This window comes from Microcebus murinus, chromosome 19 (genome assembly GCF_040939455.1).
Source record: "Microcebus murinus isolate Inina chromosome 19, M.murinus_Inina_mat1.0, whole genome shotgun sequence".
NCBI lineage: Eukaryota > Metazoa > Chordata > Mammalia > Primates > Cheirogaleidae > Microcebus > Microcebus murinus.
Window position 1 is genome coordinate 24503434 of NC_134122.1, and position 18360 is coordinate 24521793.

General features: G+C 48.0%; 1 long non-coding RNA gene and 1 pseudogene across 2 annotated transcripts; one reads left to right on the forward strand and one right to left on the reverse strand.

Moving 5' to 3' along the window:
* Positions 1-612: 612 nt before the first annotated feature.
* LOC109729597 (uncharacterized) lies at positions 613-12984 on the reverse strand. 2 transcript variants are annotated; one of them, XR_012913505.1, is made up of 4 exons: positions 12689-12984; positions 2738-2872; positions 1782-2176; positions 613-1080 (listed from the first exon to the last, which is right to left on the reverse strand). It is a non-coding gene; the product is annotated as an uncharacterized LOC109729597 (long non-coding RNA). The 2 variants fall into 2 exon arrangements; XR_012913504.1 differs by lacking the exon at positions 613-1080 and having other exon boundaries at positions 1656-2176.
* LOC142862453 (endosome-associated-trafficking regulator 1 pseudogene) lies at positions 4907-5748 on the forward strand (annotated as a pseudogene).
* Positions 12985-18360: the final 5376 nt, after the last annotated feature.

The window sequence follows — 18360 nt, forward strand, 5'->3', positions numbered from 1 at the left end:
GGGAGCTGAGGCCCGTGATGATTAAGTGACTATGCCCCGCATTCACAAGAACTAAATGTCGCAGGGGCACTTGGAGTCGGGCCCATGCAGACCAGGTGCTGTGTGTCCTTTCAACTCAGTCACGTGGCCTTTACGAGCACTGCCAACTCAGCATGGCCCGGTGGTCAGCCCTGTGCTTTCTGAAGACTTAATAAGAAAACGTGAAGAGGTACGAAGAGGCAAAGCCGCCTTCCGCTCGCTTTTAGCATGCGAACACACGACCGCAGCCCTTCCAGTTCCCACCAAACCTGCAGCAGCTCTGAAAGCGAACAGCTGCTGCAGTTGGCTGAGGCCACCCTGCAAAATCCTAAAGTCCATCAGCCCACCGGGACTCGGTGGTTTAGATTACCCTACTTCTCATCCTCAAAGGCCGCAGAATAGAGTAGGCAAAGAAATACTTGTATGTTGTACAAACCTCTATTGAAACGCCATGGCTTACATTTCAAAAAAGAAAAAAAAAAAAAAAACAACTCCATGCTTGCATAAAAAGCAAAGCCTAAATGCCTCCTCAATCTGTTTACCTCTATACCCTAGTCCTTCTTCCAAAAGTACATATTAAATCCAAAATTTAAATAAAGGATTTTTGGCTTTTAATTAAAAGTGACACCATCTGGGAAAGAGATAATGCCGTGCATTGATGAGCGCATATTAGAAAGGTCTGAAGTAATGCATTTTTCTGCAATTAAAGGGGACTTAAGTAAGGGGAAATGGAGAAGAAGAAATAGCCAGACACTGGACGGAAAGCAAGACTGGCAGTCCCTGGGCCCTCAGAGCCTGGAGAAAAGTGACAACCTGCAATGTTCTCAGCCTAATCCAGTCTGCAGACCCCAACACCTAGAGACATCTGGGATCCTTGGTATAATGAGCATCCGAAACCTTTACAATAGACAGCTTCGTCCCAAGAGGCTCTGGGCCAATTGTCCTGCACTCAGTGGAGTACGTCTTCATAGCAGCAAGTCTATGCGATGGAACCTTCCAGAAAACTCACCCCCACATTTCCCCATACTTTTTATAACATTTCATGTCAAAATACCAAACACCCTGGAAAAGGAAACAAAACAAAACAAAATTTGATTATTATTATTTAAATATACTGACCCCCACCCCTCGTTGGGACAGAAATGGCTCCGATCTGCGATCTGATGGAATCGGGATTCCTATGAAACACAGCAGCTAGAGGGAGGCTTTTATTCAGAGACATCTCATGGGAAAGGAGTGAAAATAGAGGAGAAATTGGAAATGGAGGATTTAAAGTCTGTCTCGGGCCGGGCGCGGTGGCTCACACCTGTAATCCTAGCTCTCTGGGAGGCTGAGGCAGGCGGATTGCTCAAGGTCAGGAGTTCAAAACCAGCCTGAGCAAGAGCGAGACCCCGTCTCTACTATAAATAGAAATAAATTAATTGGCCAACTGACATATATATAAAAAATTAGCCGGGCATGGTGGCGCATGCCTGTAGTCCCAGCTACTCGGGAGGCTGAGGCAGAAGGATTGCTTGAGCCCAGGAGTTTGAGGTTGCTGTGAGCTAGGCTGACGCCACGGCACTCACTCTAGCCTGGACAACAAAGCGAGACTCTGTCTCAAAAAAAAAAAAAAAAAAGAAAAAAGAAGATAAAGTCTGTCTCGAATATTCTCTGAGTTCCATCGATACAGAATGCCTTAACCTTGTCTGTGAATACGAAGTCACTCCTTGTCTCTCTGAAGTGTTTTTGCTCGTGCATGTGTCATTTCCAACGTCTCCTACCTTTCTGAATCGCCCCTCCCTGGACACCGGAGGAAACCAAGGCTGCGGGAAGTGTCTCCAGGGTCACATGTTCTTTCCTGTCCTCCTTCAGTGTCCTCTCCGCGTTCCTCATGAGCCCTCCCTAGAATCCCAGTGGAATCGGGAAGTGGAAGACACCAGGGACCTCCCTGGGTCTGGCAGGTGTACATAGGTCCAAGGCCTGTCGCTGAGTGAGGAAATGAGCGAGCGAACGACAAAACGGACTCACCTCCAGTTGTCCGGCTCAACTCAGAGAAGATCGGAATTGCCACCTCTACGCACGGGACACGGCGAGTCACAGCGAGTGCTCCGAGTTTCCACTTCTGAAGCTTAAAAACGAATCTTCCTGCTGCTAAGTTGCAGTTGTGATGTTTTAGCTGTGCAAAAGACAGTCCCAGGAATGTGGGTCTTGGGGTATATCTATTAAAGAATTGATCTGGGAACGGTGAAGAGGAAATAATAGCTTTCTCGGAGGAAAAAAAGTATGGAATTCTTAGGCAGTAATTAGGCAAGGAAGGCCTCAGTGGGGAGAATCAGAACCTGAGGAGTGTGGGGGCGGAGGGCGGGGCCCACAGCACCTGCCACAGGCTTTGCTGCCGGCCGCGTGGGCGTGAACGCGTGACTTTCCGCCCAGGTGTCAGGCCCTGGTGAGGCATCAGACGGGCTAGCCACAAAGGCCAAAGGTCACGGGCAGTGGGACACACGTTCCATTCCATTCAGTTAAATCACACGTTTGATAATTTTGTCAAAGCTTCCCCTTTCTGGTGATTTTTTTTTTAAGTGATTCTGCCTTTGTGTAAAAAAAAAAAAAAAGACTCATTTTGTGGTTAAATATCCGAAGACAACCACCGTCTTGTCTCAGTTATACCCACTCCCCACTCAGACTCACCCAGGGGTGCCGCCCTTGAGGGAAAAGAAGCAAAGCAGAACTTTCTTACGATGTCTCTCGAATCCCCGAAAGGAGCGAACGCCGGGGTGCCGCTGTGGAAGTGCCATCAGGGAGTTTAGCAGTTCTTGAGAGAATCCAAGCAGGTGCAAATTTCCGGACGGTGGGTACCTGGGCTGCCTGTAAACTGAAGTTGCAAAGCCGTTCAGCAGAATGGAAGAAAGGGTTCCCCTTGTTGTGGTGCACACAGCTTAACGAGCCGCACCCGGCCCCGTCCTGCTTTCTCCTAAGTACAATGTGCCCCCTGCCACCCTGCACCAGGGAGGACATCCTCTTTGCGGTGCTCACAAAGTCTGAAGATCAAGCTGGAACATCGTCGAGCCCTGATCTGCCAGAGATCCAGGCTGTTCCACTGAGGCACAGCCAAGGCCCCTAGAGTAGACGGCAGGGCCTGGGGTGAACCTGGCGGGCTCTGGGTGGGGCCTGCCCCCCGTTCCTGTGGGTGGGGAAACTCAGGACCACCTCACAAGCAGGGGCGCTTCACTGGTGGGGCTGAGCTGGTGTTTGCAACCACGGAAGCGAAAGAGGGAGTTCAAAGGACCCTCGCCTGCAACAGGTCACAAAGGGTAAGGGTGTGGGCCCCGGACTTCCCAGCTTCTAAAGCATCCACATGAACAGGTCCCGTATCTGTAAAGGAGACGAGAAAGCCAGGTCACAGGGCTTGTGACTTTACAGATCTGGGGGCTGCCAGTCACTGAGGCAGGACCTGGAACAGTAGGGAGAGGGAGGTCACGTGCAGGGTGCAGGCAGGAAATGACAACAGCAGCGACTCCAACCGCAATAGTGACACTCATCAGCTCCTTCCCGCCTCCTCTGTCACAGTGATGAGCTAATGGCTTGTGGTCTCAATTCTGGAGTGGACACTTGACAAATGTCCCCAGATTTGAGTGCACCTGAGAGGGTCGGGCTGGGATTCTTCCAGGGCACTTCACTCACTCATGTCCATCAGTGAGGTGGCCCTTCCCTGACTTCGGGACTCTCACACTAGGTATGCAGAGGTGAGGGTCTCCCCTGCGGGGGTTGATTACACGTGTCAAGGGGGCCAGGCTGGATGTCGCTGTGAAGGCATTTTGCAGAAGGGATTAGATTTAAATCACTAGACTTTGAGTAAAGCAAGTTACCCCATCCAATCTGTTGGTGGCCTTAAGTGAAACGACCAAGGTCCATACGGAAGAAGGAATTCTGCCTCCAGGCTGCCTTCAGATCAAGACGGGAACATCCGCTCTTCCCGGGCCTGCAGCCTGCTGGCCTGTCCTGCAGATTTCAGACTCGCCAACCCCTGCAGTCACGTGAGCCAGTTCCTTAAAATAAATCAATCTCTCTCTCTCTCCCCCACACACACCCTACCCCCATATTATTGGTTCTGTTTCTCTGGAGAACCCTAATACAGCTCTGATGATGAGATTTTGTGCAATTGCACCTGTCCCATCGCAGAGGGTCACCAAGAGCTGCCACCACATTGTCCTGACAGCTCACTGTCTTTTATGCATTTCCTTCCCTAATCCTGTTTTAGGATATGGCCTTTCTTACATCTGCTTCCACCATGAGGCCTCAGAACAGCCACGGTGTTCTCATTTCTCTAGAACGAAAACCATGTTTAAGGCTTCCGCTGGCCTAGTAGCAACGTGAGCACCTTTCAGCCGCCACCCCCCCAGTCTCCGTGGTCAGATGACCTGGCTGGTTTGAGCCATAGGGAGGGACGAGTGACCCACATGTTCCCTGAATGACACTGTGCAGAGGAACCAACAACTGGAGAATCCATATTGAGGCCACGTCTCCCCCGTGGCATCTGGCCCTTCCACTGGTGATACTCCGCTGAGAATCTCAAGCCAGGCACGCCCGTGTCTGTCAACGTGGCCAGTCACCGAGCTGCCAGTTTGCCACCTCTGCAAATCTGCAGGAAAACTCACAAACACCAGTGCTTTGTGTGACACCTGACATCTTTGCTGTGTCATGTATGGACTCCCCCACCTGGGGGTTCTGGATCCCTGCAGAGCTTCCCACGCGAGTGGCACTGAGAGGTGGCAGATGGGAGGGAGAAGCCAGGCTGGGGGAAGCAGCCGCCAGTTTAACCCTGAAGCTGCCCGGCCCACAAGGATGGCCCCATACAGGCAAGTGGGGAAGGTGTGGCTGAAAAGCAGGTGTGTACAAATGGTTCCACATGCCCCACAGGCGCCCTCAGCTAAAAGACAGGGGCCCTCCAAAGTTCAAGTACCTCCCGGACGAGGAAGAGGATGAGGATGGCGGTTGGACTGGGCCTATCTGCCTTGCGCCACGGAGCAGACGCACTCTGCAAGGGTCCCTGCGGGCACGTCGCCCTGTGGCACACACCGTTCATTTCTTTCCACCCTGTCGCAGCTGGCGGGGCCCAGGTCCCTGCCTTCACGGACTTGAGTGACACTGACTCTCGTGTGTCTCCGGCATCTCCAGCGGGGGGTCCTAGCGCAGACTTTGTGCCTCACAAAGAGGCTCTGGGGGACCGGCCGGCACTTGCGGACGCCGCAGGTAAGTTACGAGGCACTGAAAGATGACAATTCTAAGAAGGAAGCTGAACGAGGTTCACAGCTTCTCTGAAACTCAACCAGAAATGGTGAGGGCATTTGAGCAGAAATTAGAAGCAAAAAAGACCACGGAGGAGAGGGACTTCCATGACCTGGGGTGGGTGATTCAGCAGGTGGAGCAAAACCTGGAGCTCATGACAAAACAGGCTGTAAAGGCAGAAAATCACGGCACGAAACCGAGGCAGGAAGTAAACTTGCTCCAGGCGCAGGTCTCCGACTTCAAACGCGAGAACGAAGCGCCAGGGCCGGCCAGGGCGCCAGCCCGGCTGTGCCGGAGCAGATCACCGACGTGGCCTTGCCGAACCTCCGCGTCCTCAGGAGCAGCGCACAGGCTTCCACGAAGCAGCTGGTTTCCGGAGCCGGAACGTTGAATCTTGTTGCTGAGATCCTTAAATGCATAGACAGAATTCCTGAAATTAAAGACGAGGAGGAGGACTCTTGAGAAGCTCTGCGAGCTGTCCGCTTGAAGCTCCGTGCACATCCTGAGGTCACTCCCACTTCGTCTGCATGTGCAGTCTTCACCCAGAGGAAAGTAGTTATCACAAGATACTAATTTCATGACCTAGAACAGTATTATGGGCCACCCACCAAAGGACCCGATCCTGTCTGGGAGTCCAGGCTACAATTTACATGCAGTCCTTCTTGGTGAAATTCCTGCTATTTTATAGATTCTGTTGATCTATTGGAAGGAATCTTTATAAAAGTCAGTGATTTTTTTTAATTGCTAAACATGAAAACAGCAATTCTGTAAACAAAAAAAAATGGACCCTGCCCAACAAATATTGGGGATCTGTATTCTGAACATCAGTTGCTGCTTCTTCCCACTCTATAAGTCCCCAGAGTGGCTCAACACGGGCTGAGTAGGGGGACATCTCATTAGGAAAATGTATCAAGCCGCAGCTATCTCACCTACCTCCTTATCTTTACTTGAGAGCTATGGAGCAGCCTGAAATGTCTACCATGATAGTTTGTCACCTTTGGATTAGCGTTTGCATCAAGAGACCCCTGTTAACATCCATAGTTACCCCTGTAAGGTGTAATGCACAAATTCATCTATTCATCCATGTACTGCTTCAAGGCCAAGTGGGTGAATGTCACGAGCAGGTGTTGTGCCAGGACTGGCCTGGAAGCCACAGGGTCCCCTTCCTCGGGAGCCACCTCCCAATGGGGAGAGAGACTCATGAACGTGCGGGGATGGCGATTTGCATGCCATCTGGAGTCTCTGGGAGAACAGAGCCCTACAGAGAGGTGAGGAAGAGAAGGGGCAGCAAGCTTGACTATCAACCAAGGACAGACACGGGGAGCTGGGAGACGATCCCCGGGACAAGTAGGATAAAGTCCACGGAATTCTGATATGTCTTTGCCTCCTTTTTGGCTTCCCTGAGCTCTGTTACATAGGGTCATGCCGCTGTCCCCGGTCTACAGGTGTGCAAACCGAGCCTCCGTGACTGCAAGTGGCTTCCCAACAGCTATTGATCACAGCAAAATATTAGATATACAGCCAACACGAAGGGAGGTGAAGAGTCCTCCGCTGCTCTGTACATCAGTATGCGACACCTGCTGCTCCCTGATAAGGCTCACTGTGGGAGGTGGCGCGACTCAGGAATGAAACAGCAGATCGGTTGAGATTCTTGTTCCAGGCTCAGCGGTTACTCCCCGCAGCTCCCCCGCGGGTCTGCCAGAGCAAAGGTCTCCATCTCGGCCGGCAGGGAGAGGGAAAGATGCGAGTTCTGACCATATCGGCGGTGCTGTTGGGAGGCCCGCAGATTACATTCGGACGAGGAAAGGTTACAGTGTCATCTGATAACTATCCACAACTTCATTAGCTCACCTAAACCCAAAGCCTTTCTTATTCTTTTTGGAAACAAAACCCCTGTGGAATCTAATATGTTTTCATCTTCCTCCAAAACACATACGTGGCTAAGATGATTTTAGAACTAAGGCTAAATATGACCATCCACCCGCCCGACTCACGGGGTCCAGTTGTTGGACTCTATGCCAACAGCAGTAGGCTGGCCACTGCAGGGGACCAACCTGCAGCCAGCACCATGTCCTAACCAGTGCAGACGCTCTTGTTCTGCAAGAGGAAATGATAGAAGGCATGTTCTTTGTGTCCCTTAATTCCACAGAAAGTAACACCTGTAACATGAAGAGGTTTGCACGCTAAGAGCTGTGCTAAACATGACAAGGGAGACACTATGTGTCTGTCATGTACTCACTCCTGTATCAAAGCACACATCTGTGTCAGTGCACAGGTTGTCCAGGGACTCAGTGATGCCAGGGAGGCCATCACGCTAATATTTCTGTCCTTTTATATCGTTAGCCCCAGCAGTACCTTTTCTGGGAAGCCGCCCTGACTTCCACTGGCCAAGCAAGTTGTTCCTGGCATGGCAAGCAGCGTTGCTCTGGAATAATCGGTGTATTAGATTCAAATTTCATGGGCCACCATCCTGAGTGTGCACAAAATCAAAAGCAAGATTGTTTGTCTATAACTCAGCTTCCAAGTCCCCATTCTTCTTAGCAGAGCAAAACTTGATGACAATTTGGGGTGGTTGGGGGGTGGTATCTAAGTGTTGGGGGGGAGGGGTGAAGCAGCTCTTCTGGGTCTCACGATTAGGGGCATCTGCAGCAAGGACAGTGGCCAGTCCATGGATGTCCTCTCTTGGCATTGGGGGGGAGGCACCTCACCCGATGTCACCTCACGTTGGTTTCGGTTGGGCTGCGTGCCTGCTGTGTTCAGGCTCCGTGCCATGCACTAAGTAGGTAGTGAGATAAGTAGTGTCGGATTGTTTTAATTCTCACTTTGCAGACGTAGAAACAGAAGCTCAGGGTGGGGAAGAGACTCGCCCAAGCAATGAAACCATGAAGCCAGGGCCCGGAGCCAGATCTCGTCATCCCAACTTGTGCCAGTGGCACGCTGGTCCGGATGCCAAGGGGCCTCCTGAAATAACTTAGCAGGTCGTGTCAGCCTCGCAGGGGGCAAATATTTCCTTTCACACCTCCCAAAACATTCCCAGTGTGGTCACAAAATGTTGCAGTGCTGGTCGTGACCACAGAAACAGCACACCTGCCTGTTGCTAAATTGCATATTCTGCGAACTCAAGGTATCAGCAGGAAGGAGGGTGTCCAGACAGTTCCGACATGTCACAATCAGGATCGTCTGGGTTGCCAGGAGAGCCAAAAGCAAAAGGTGATGATAGAATTGAGTGGAAGAGAAATCACAGAGTGTAAGGCGGATCTCAGAAGAACATGCGGAAGGCAATTAGTGAAACAAGAAATGTAAGGTGAACATCTCAGGGTGTGTTGCAAGAACAAGGCAGAGCCTTCTCCCTCTCACCTCCTAACGGTTGCAGCGACCTTTGGCTGGGCACCTTGCCACTCCCTCAGTCATCTCAGCCGCCATGACATCATGGAACTGTCGCCCTGAATAGGACAGCAACCCTAGTAAACTGCCAGGCACTAGACCCTGCTTCTCGCTGGTTCTGCTGCTTCTGTGACCCTGTCTACTTCCGTGACCACTGCCTTCACCCAGTTTCTCTGTGTGTCTCCTGGCCAAGGGCCCCGAGGGAGAGGCTGGTCACTGTTGTGAGTTGAGCTGTGGTCCCTACAAAGACAATTTGAAGTCCAGACCCCTGGTACCTAGCAAGGTGGCCTTATTTGGAAATAGGGTGTTGGCAGATGCAGTTAAGATGTGAGTTAAGGGCACACTGGAATAAGATGGACCTTTAATCCCATATGACTCGTGTGCACACAGGAAGAGAAGAAGAGACCCAGGGACGGACACGCACAGGGGAGGAGCCACGTGAAGACACAGACACAGAGGGGAGGCGTGGGGGGAAGGAGGCGGAGATTGCAGTGGTGCAGCCACAAGCCCAGGGATGCCAGGGCTTGCTCGCAACCCCCAGAAGCTAGGAGAGAAGCATGGAAAGCATCCTCCCTCTGACCCAGAAGGAAGAAGGAACCAACGTGGCTAACACTTTGATTTTGGATTTCTGGCCTCTGAAACTAAGAGGGAATAAATTTCAGGGTTTTTTAACCTAGCACATTCGTGGTACTTCGTCCGGGCAGCCCTGGGGAACCAATACAGACACCACCAACTCAGACACATCACAGGCTCTGATCTCCTGTAGCATGAAGATCAAAACAATCATAACACATTCCTTACAAGGCTACTGTCAAGAGTAAACAAGCAAATGCATCACCAAGGTTTAGCCCAGTGACTGTCACTGATTAGGTGACAGTAGTGACAGTCAACGAAGGTAAGCAGGAAGGTTAGCTGACATCATCGCTGACATCATCATCATCCTCATCATTGTTGATGGCTTCCTTGGGCCAAGCAGTGATTTGAGGTCCCAGCAGAAGCCAGAGGTGCAAGTCCCCATGACACACAGCAGGACGATGTGTGTGAAAACAGCCTCCGCTGCCACTTTCCCACATAAAGTTAATGAGCTCATTGTATCGTCAGGGCCTCAGAGTGGCTTCGAGAAGCAATTGACCTAGAATCCCGCAATCAGTGCCAATAGTGCAGCAACGCCTATACCAACACCAGCAGCTGTGTGAGTCCCCGCCTGATGCTAACAGGAAATGGTCAACACCGGCCCCACCACTCAGATGGGCAGCTCGTGCAGTCCCACGGGGGCAGTTCATGGCTAAGTCACATGGTGCATCCCCGAGGGGCAGAAATCTCCCAGGTCAAAGTAATCTCTGCCTTATCCATTATGTTGCTCGGTGTCCCTGTGTGACAGCCGCCTGAAAAATTCCTTGTATAGTTAAAAACCAGAAAAGGGCTCTCTCTACCAACAAATGGACCAGCTTCATTCCTGTTAAATAAAGTGACTTATGCAATGCTTCCGTTTCCCTTATTGCCCAGACCAATAGGAATCCCAGTGCCGAAGTCAAAATTTAATTACAGTAACTCAGTCCTGGAGGGAACGTATGTGTTCCTTTTCGTGGCTTTGATCCATTTTCTTTTCCAATAATCTTATTGGATGTGCCTCTTATTCTAAGTGGCCTTAATTATCTTTGGGAATTACCAAGCCCGGTCTATGAATGCTTGACAACAAATGGCTTTGGGAGTCAGTTAGCAAAAATTACAAAGAAAGAGAGAGTAGTCCAACCATGTCTAGAAAAAACAGATTTAGGAGTCTCACCTGGAAGGAAATGGACAAAGGAAGAAAAAGGACAATGGTCAGAACCTGATGGCTGGGCCAAGAGGTACAAGCCCAAATGGACAAAATGACTCAGGAAGAGAACCACCAAGAAGAGGCCATGATGCTAGAAAGAGAAAGGAAGGGAGAAAAAAAAATAGGAAACAAAATTTAAGGTTCATTTGCATAACACTAAGAATACTAAGAAGTAATTGAACATTCACGGGTTCTGAGGGAAATGGAAGAGATTGCCCGGAGATGGGAAAATAATTTTCAATATATCTAGTACTTTGATGTAAAGAACGTAGTACTTCCATACCAAGAGTATTTTTAGATTTATAATCTGAAAAATATCCCACCGAGTCCGAGGTTTAAATAAAGCCTTGCTTGGAATTGCAAAAACAGAAGACAGGCTTGCTGAAGGTCACTGTCCTCAAATATGAAAAGGTGATGTCTGAATTTGATTTTTGATGAAGAATTTGAGAACTTCTATAGCGAGCTTTGGGGCAGGGGCAGGGATTTGCAGTCTACATGTTCTGTCCCTGCATCTGACAATAAATTCATGCTAAAAGAGGCAGAACCAGGTTGCTTTCGACCTACCCAGTCTTCCAACTTCTGCTTGAAACACAAAGGGGATAAATTTCTATAACAAAATAGAGGCCATTCCTAGATAATGGTCAATGCATCACAAAGAATCAAACTTTTGGTGCAATATATACATGCAAATCACTATGGCTTGGGAGTGGATGAGGGGAGGAAGGTAGCTCTTGCTTTCTAATCATTTTTGTTTTAGCTAAAAGAAGGACTTGATAAATAGCTCTCCCTCCAACCATCTGTCACCTAGCCTTTTTGTCACTCCTGCATGCATTTCCTCTGCCATACCTTTCATCTAACCAGACAGTTTTGCATGATATGGATGATAGAAATCTTGACTGTCCTGGTGAGGTTATGCTTTTAATACCATTTTCATAGTCATCCGGAGCAACGTAGTGCATTCGTTCTGAACATAAGGCCCTAAGCCACAGGTGCAGGTACCAGACACACCCAACCTCCCCTTTCTCACGCCCGACATCATCCACCAATTCATGGGCTCTCCAATCACCCAGGTTTGAGCCTGGAGCCTAGAACTAAAGCTCCAGAGCTTTCTCTGAAGATATATATGTAAGTTTATAAATATCCCACCTGTTGTTTGTTAAGTTATAGGAGTTCTTTATATATTCTGAATATTAATTCCCCATCACATATATGATTTGCCAATATTTTCTCCCATTCTGTAGGGTTTTTTTCACTCTATTGATAGTATTTTTTGATGCACAAATACTTTTCATTTTGATGAAGTCAAGTTTGTCACTTTTTTCTTTTGTTGCTTGTACTTTTGGTTGTCATATCTAAGAAATCATTACCAAATCCAAGGTCATAAAGATTTACCCCTATGTTTTCTTCTGAGAGTTTTATAGTTTTACTTATTAAGTTAATATATGAGGTTTCCCCTTTAAACACTATTTTAAGCTATTTTGATCATTTCTAAAAGCTGCCCCTGCCCTGGGTCTAAGGAAACAAGGTTATACTCATAAGCATTAAGAAGACAATCAAATTATAGAGAGAAGTTTTGAAAGACACATATACAAAATCAGGAGTGTTGAGGCTACGCCAAGAGAACTGATTGGTTCAAAGCTATTAAAGAAGGGAAGAAGACCAGAGAGAACCAGAAAACAGGTCAAAGAGACCTGGTGTCAGACTAGAAAATGCCCAAAACTAGAAACCATCATGAAGCAATTATGAAAGATAAAATTTCTTAAATAGAAGACCCTCCACAACAGAACTCTAAAGACCTACCGCACAACAAATAAATGTCAAGTTATAAAGCTTTAAAGAGAAAGATAGATTTCTACTGGATTCCAGGAGAAAAGAAAGAGAAAATATTTATGGATATGAGGGTGATGATGACCTCTGTCACCTGCCAGGCTTGGCGGGAGAGAACGGCTTTGGGGAAACCTTCTGCATCCGTTTAGGAGAACGGGAGTTACCCGGGCCCTTGGAGATGAAGGGAGCCTATCTTAACCTGGGACAGTTTTTCAACAAAGTCCCACCACTGCAAGATTATTGCAGAACAATTAAGACCTGAGAACCAAGAAAATGAAAAAGATAAAGGAATTATCTTAGTCCATTTTCTGTTGCTTATAATAGAATACTTGAAACTGGGTAATTTATTTTAAAAGGGAATTTATTTCTTACAGTTATGGAGGCTGAGAAGTCCAAGGTCAAGGGGCCACATCTGGTGAGGGTCTTCTTCTCTGCAGAAAGTCCCAAGACAGCCCAGGGTGTCACATGAGGAGGGGCTGAGTGTGCTCGCTCAGGTCTCTCCTCTTCTTATAAAGCCACGAGTCCCCCTCCTGTGATAACCCATTAATCCATTATTCTGTGAATGGATTAATCCATTCATGAGGGCAGAACCCTCTCGACCCAATCACCTCTTAAAGGCTACCTCTCAATACTGTCACTTTAGGGATTAAGTTTCAACATGAGTTTCGGAGGGGACAAACATTCAAACCACAGCAGGAATCCAAAGGGACTCGAGGAACGAAGTTGATCCAAAGGTTAACGAAGGCCCATATTGATTGTTCTAGAGAATGATCAATCAGAAAGTTAAGCAACGTGTTTCCAGAGCTGGGAGGATCGGGTGAAGAATTTCAAAAAGCCTTTAGGATGGCAGAGACACGTGGGCAGCCCTGCCACGCCGTGCACAATGCACGTGTGTGTGAGTCGGACACACAGAAGACAAACCACCTCGTCACTGTCACCACAGGGCTTCTGCTCCCAGAGAGCCCAACAGCACGACACAATCTCCAGTTAACAGGGAAGGCCCTGAGGGACCGTCCTCAGTGGCAGGTCCCAGCCATTTGTGCACATTCCTTCATTTTCCTGTCATTTGTATACAAATATCGTTGTGAAATACTAAAGCAAAATGCAACCCTGTCTTCACATAGCAGGGCAAACATGCCCTGCAGGTCAGGAAATGAAGGTAGCACTGCCCAGACTGACCCAGCAGGGGGCGCCAGCATACAGTAGGTCCAATGTTCTTTTGTCACTTGGCAGACGGACATTTGAGCTCATTGTAAGAGAGAAAAGTTATCAGGGCTGCCACTGGCTTTTGCACAAACATGTAGGTGCCACAAAAGGCAAACCTATAGAAATATCAGGAGGAAGGAGCAATAGGGAGTCCTGGACCCGGGCCAGCCATGTGCTTGCTCTGATCCAGCCAGACCACCTGCTTCATCTTCCTTGTGATGGTCTCTGGCCACAGGTTTGAGACAGAGTTCCGCCACGTACGCTGGTCCACGCCGGCCCCTCAAGTCCCGGCAGGAGTCGGAGTGTGTGGATGGACTCTGACTGCAAGGGAGCCAGTGATGAACTGTCCAGCGAATGAAAGACACAGAGGCCGGATCTTTATCTCCCAGCGGTTTGGGCTAACTTGTGTCTGCAACACAGGAGCAAGTTGGAGTCATCGATGTCCTCACACCAAGACTGAATAAAGCAGGCATAATGTCGTTACTGGGCCCTCGGGCTTCCAAAGTACCCCTGAGCATGGCTGGCTCCACGCACCAGCCTCAAAGTCCAGGAAATATGTAGCTCTCACCACGGCGGTAACGGTCGTCAAAATCTGCATTCGAAGCACCCAAGCGAGTGTCTGCAATGTATCTGTTCATTCAGCAGACACTTTCCTAGACCCTCCTGGGTGCTGGCTGCTCTGTTAAATACCCCGAGAGGATGTCAAAGAATTGGAGAAGTAGAATGGGACAGAAAAGGTATGATCCAATCTTAAACTCCAAAGATTGTTTGGATCTTAAATACTGCTATAAGTCATTCAGTTATTCATTAAATACTTATCCATGGAGTGTGGCCACTCTATTCAAAGCTGCATCCACTGGGTGGAAGACAGCAGGAACATTTTCTGCCTTCAGAACGAATGAGTGAATTAATGATAATACTTAACAACAACTGTGGAGCTCGCAGCCACTGAGTCGGGTATTAAACACCCTACCTCTCGTCGCCTCCTCACCAAGATGGGTGATTTTATTATTCCCGATTCACTGCTAAAGAAACCGAAGCCCAGAGAAGTTAAGTATCTGTGAGTCTCAGAAGTGTTTTTTGGTTGGTGATTAATTTTTCTAACATTTGGAAATATTTTGGAATATTACAACTTCCGATTACCCTCTTTCTTCTCGGATGTTTCTCAGCCAGATTTGACATTTCCTCAGGTGAAAGTTCATAAGACATTAAAGCATAAACGTCGGATAATGGACAATATTCGCACATTTCCTCTCGGGCTGCTGAAAATGAATGAACGATTTTTTTAAATTAGAAGCCTTGCCAAGGTCACCCAACTCCTGAGTGGCAGAGCCAGGACTCAGCCCCCAGTCAGTCTGAGCTTGTCCTCTTGACCACGACATTTGCTACATTAATCACATAAACCCAGTTTGCCGTAGCTGGAGACCCGAGCTCACGCCAGTTAGCCGGGGCAGAATCAAAGGTGCCGATTCCATGCCCTCCACCGGGCTCCTAGATGCGGTGGCGATGTCGTGAGATAACATTGTTTCATTATTAACTGGTGCCTCGTTTTCCTTTTTGAATTAATTGAGTTGAAATTCACATAACATCAAATAAATTGTTCAAAGCGTACGATTCAATGCCATTTAGTTCCTTCACAGTGTTATGTGACCGTCACCACTATCTAATTTCGAAACATAACTGATGCCTTTTTCACGCCCAGTATTTCCTTTAACTCCATGAAAGAATGGCAAAGCGGAAATGCAGAAAGAAAATGCTTGTTTGTTGGCTTTTGAGTTTCAAAAGCCTGGGCCCCAGAGGACGAGAAAGTTCTCATCTATAGCTGAAACGGGGTGAACAGGATTGGAAGCGTCCTACTTCTAAGCCCAAAAAGGCTTCCCCGGAGGTGAGAAGTGGGGGAGACGGAACAGACACGAGGGGCGAGGGGACATGTGGCACAGCTATGCAGACCGGGATGTATTCAACACCGAGGGTTTTACCCAGCACCAAAGCTCCACACGCAACCAGCTTCTGGGAGGAGAGTGGATGCCAAATCAAGGTCCAAAGGCCACCAGTTTGTATTGTCCAGACCCGGGGTCCTCAAACTTTTTAAACAGGGGGCCAGTTCACTGTCCCTCAGACTGTTGGAGGGCCGTTGGAGAGAGCGGCGCACATTCCACACATGCGCACTGTGGGCCCGGGACGAGTCGGCTGCTAAGCAGGACAGGCAGCAGCGGCAAAAACACCCAGTGGGCTGGATAAATGTCCTCGTCGGGCCACATGTGACCCACAGGCTGTAGTTTGAGGACCCCTGGTCCAGACCACTGCTGAGGGGCAAGGCACTAGGCATCCTTCCTTCTAGGAAGCAGTGGAGCCCTGCTCCCCCAGTCACCCCCATGTTTTTAAAGCTTTCCATTGAGGTGTAACCTCCATGCAGAAGTGCACAGACCACGAGCATATAGAGAGACAGCTCAATGAAGCCTCACAAACCCGACACACCCATGCAACCCAGATCAAGGGGCAGAACACGCCAAGGTCCTAGAAGCCTGTGTGAGTCCCCTTCTGCCACCAAGAGGAACCTCCATCTTGATTTCTAACAGCCTAGATGAGTTGGGGCTTTGTCTCTTCTATAAATATAAGTGTCTCTGTCTCATACATAATAAAACCCAGAATGAATTCTGTGTCTGGCTTTGTCCACTCAGCATCATGTCTGTGAGGTTCATCCGTGTGTGTGGCAACAGCTGCTTCATTGTCACTGCCATGTAGAATTATGTGGTGTGAATATATTCAACCCTTCCACCCCTGGGGGGTGTTCAGGTACTTTGGGGCTATTATGAATGGCACTGCTATGAGCATTCTGGTCCACAGCTTCGGGGGTAAAGAATGGAAGCATTTCACTTAGAATATACGTACGGATGGGATTGGTGGGCTATGGGATGTGAACAGGTTCAGCTTTAGTAGATACCACCAAAGAGCTTCCTGGAGTACTTGCACTAAAATTCATACAAAAATGCAAAGGGGCCAAGAACAGCCCAGGCCATGCTGGAGAAGGAATTATATTTATGTTTATAGAAGAAAATAAGGGAGGAAGAGGAGGAGGAGGAGAGATCTACTCTCAAGACATAAAGATAGAGTGATTAAGGCAGTAAGAAAAAATGACTCAGAGGTGACAGGCAAAGGTTGAAAAGTCTTTTACAAGAAAAAAAGCCTTAAGCTAGAAATTTTTATCTCTGTAGGAAATGAAAATGTCTGCAACTTGTTAAGAGGAATTTGGAAGAGAATTGAACGGCTGAGTGCTGAGATGGGAAGTCGGGTGACCCCGAATGGCTGTTGTCTTGTTTGCTGCACAAGGTACCCCACAGAGGGGATGAATGGCCCGAAATCCAGACAACACTTGACTTGCTAAGCTGTGCCCTGCAGAACTGGGTCTGCCCAAGGGGTGCCTTTCCCCCAAAACTTTTATTATACAAAATGTTTGTAAACAAGTAGCAAAGTTGAAAGAACTTTACAGTGAACAGCCATATATAAAGCCAGTGCCTAGATTCTACAATGAACATACTTTATCACATATCCATTCATTTCTTCATTTCTAATTTTTGGGTGCATTTCAAACAAATTGCGAACATTGGTATGCTTCTTCCTAAACACATTGCATGTGCAACATTAACTAGAGTCCAGTGTGCATTTATAGTTGTTTATTTAAAATTTTCATATGATGAAATGCACAAATTTTAAGTGCATATCTATTGACCTTTGACAAGGGCATACACCTGTGTAACCAAAACCCCAGCGATTTATAGAATATTCCCAGGAGGGAATGCCTTTTTTAATTCACACAAAGGTTACCTGTGGCTCTGGATAGAGGATTTAAAGCTTGAGAAGCCAGAAGTCCCTAAGCAGGGTTGATCCCTGGAAACTGTGACTTCATGATAAATATTTTATTGAAAATACACTTGGTTTAAATCTTATTTTTGCTGAGAAGAGACCAGGTCTATTCCTGGGTTTCACACAGGACCAACTTTGTGGATCCCGCACAATGTCCTGTGAATATTAGACTTTAGACCCACAGGCAGGGAGTGTAAAACAATCGCCTCCAAATAGAATGAGTATGGGCCACTCTGCCTGTAGAAGAAAAGTAGTTTCTAGAAACCTCCAAAAACTATCCATGGATATAGCACTTTGTATCTCCCAGCAAACCATTCACCAAAACTGCCCAGTGATTAAAAGCTTGGGCTCTGAAGGCAGAGAGCTCGGATGTGAACCTCAGCTCCTTGCAAACTCACTGGGAGCAAGCTACCGCCCTGGCCTCAGGCCCTCACTGTAAAACGTCATCATACAAAATCCACTTCATGGTGTCTTTTTTCACTTTTTCAAAATAACATATTGCAGTGAAATTCGCATAACATGAAATTAACCGTGTAAAAGTGAATTAATTCATGGCATTTAGCACATTCACAATGTTGTACAACCACCACCTCTATCTAGCTCCAAAACATGAAGTTTCTTTGAGAGAGAAATGAGTTAACACATGTGCTATGTCTGGAACATATGGGCACTTAATAAATGTGAGTTATAATCATCATCATGACTTAAAAAAAAACTGCATCAGGAAAAAAATAACTTCTGCTCCCCCGTGGGTGGGCAGGGGAGGGGGCTTCCCCTTCACCTAACAGAGGGGCAGGTGGTTGGGCCCCAAAAAGCAGGAGAAGCTACGACACGGCAGAAGCAGGAACCTTGTGTGGACAGGGGTGTGGTCGGGCATCCCAGAATCAGAGGTTTCCTGTCGTTTGGGGAAGCAGCAGGGTTATCTCCTAGAAAGGTCCTTGATCAGGAACTACCCCCTCCCCAAAGAACATCCA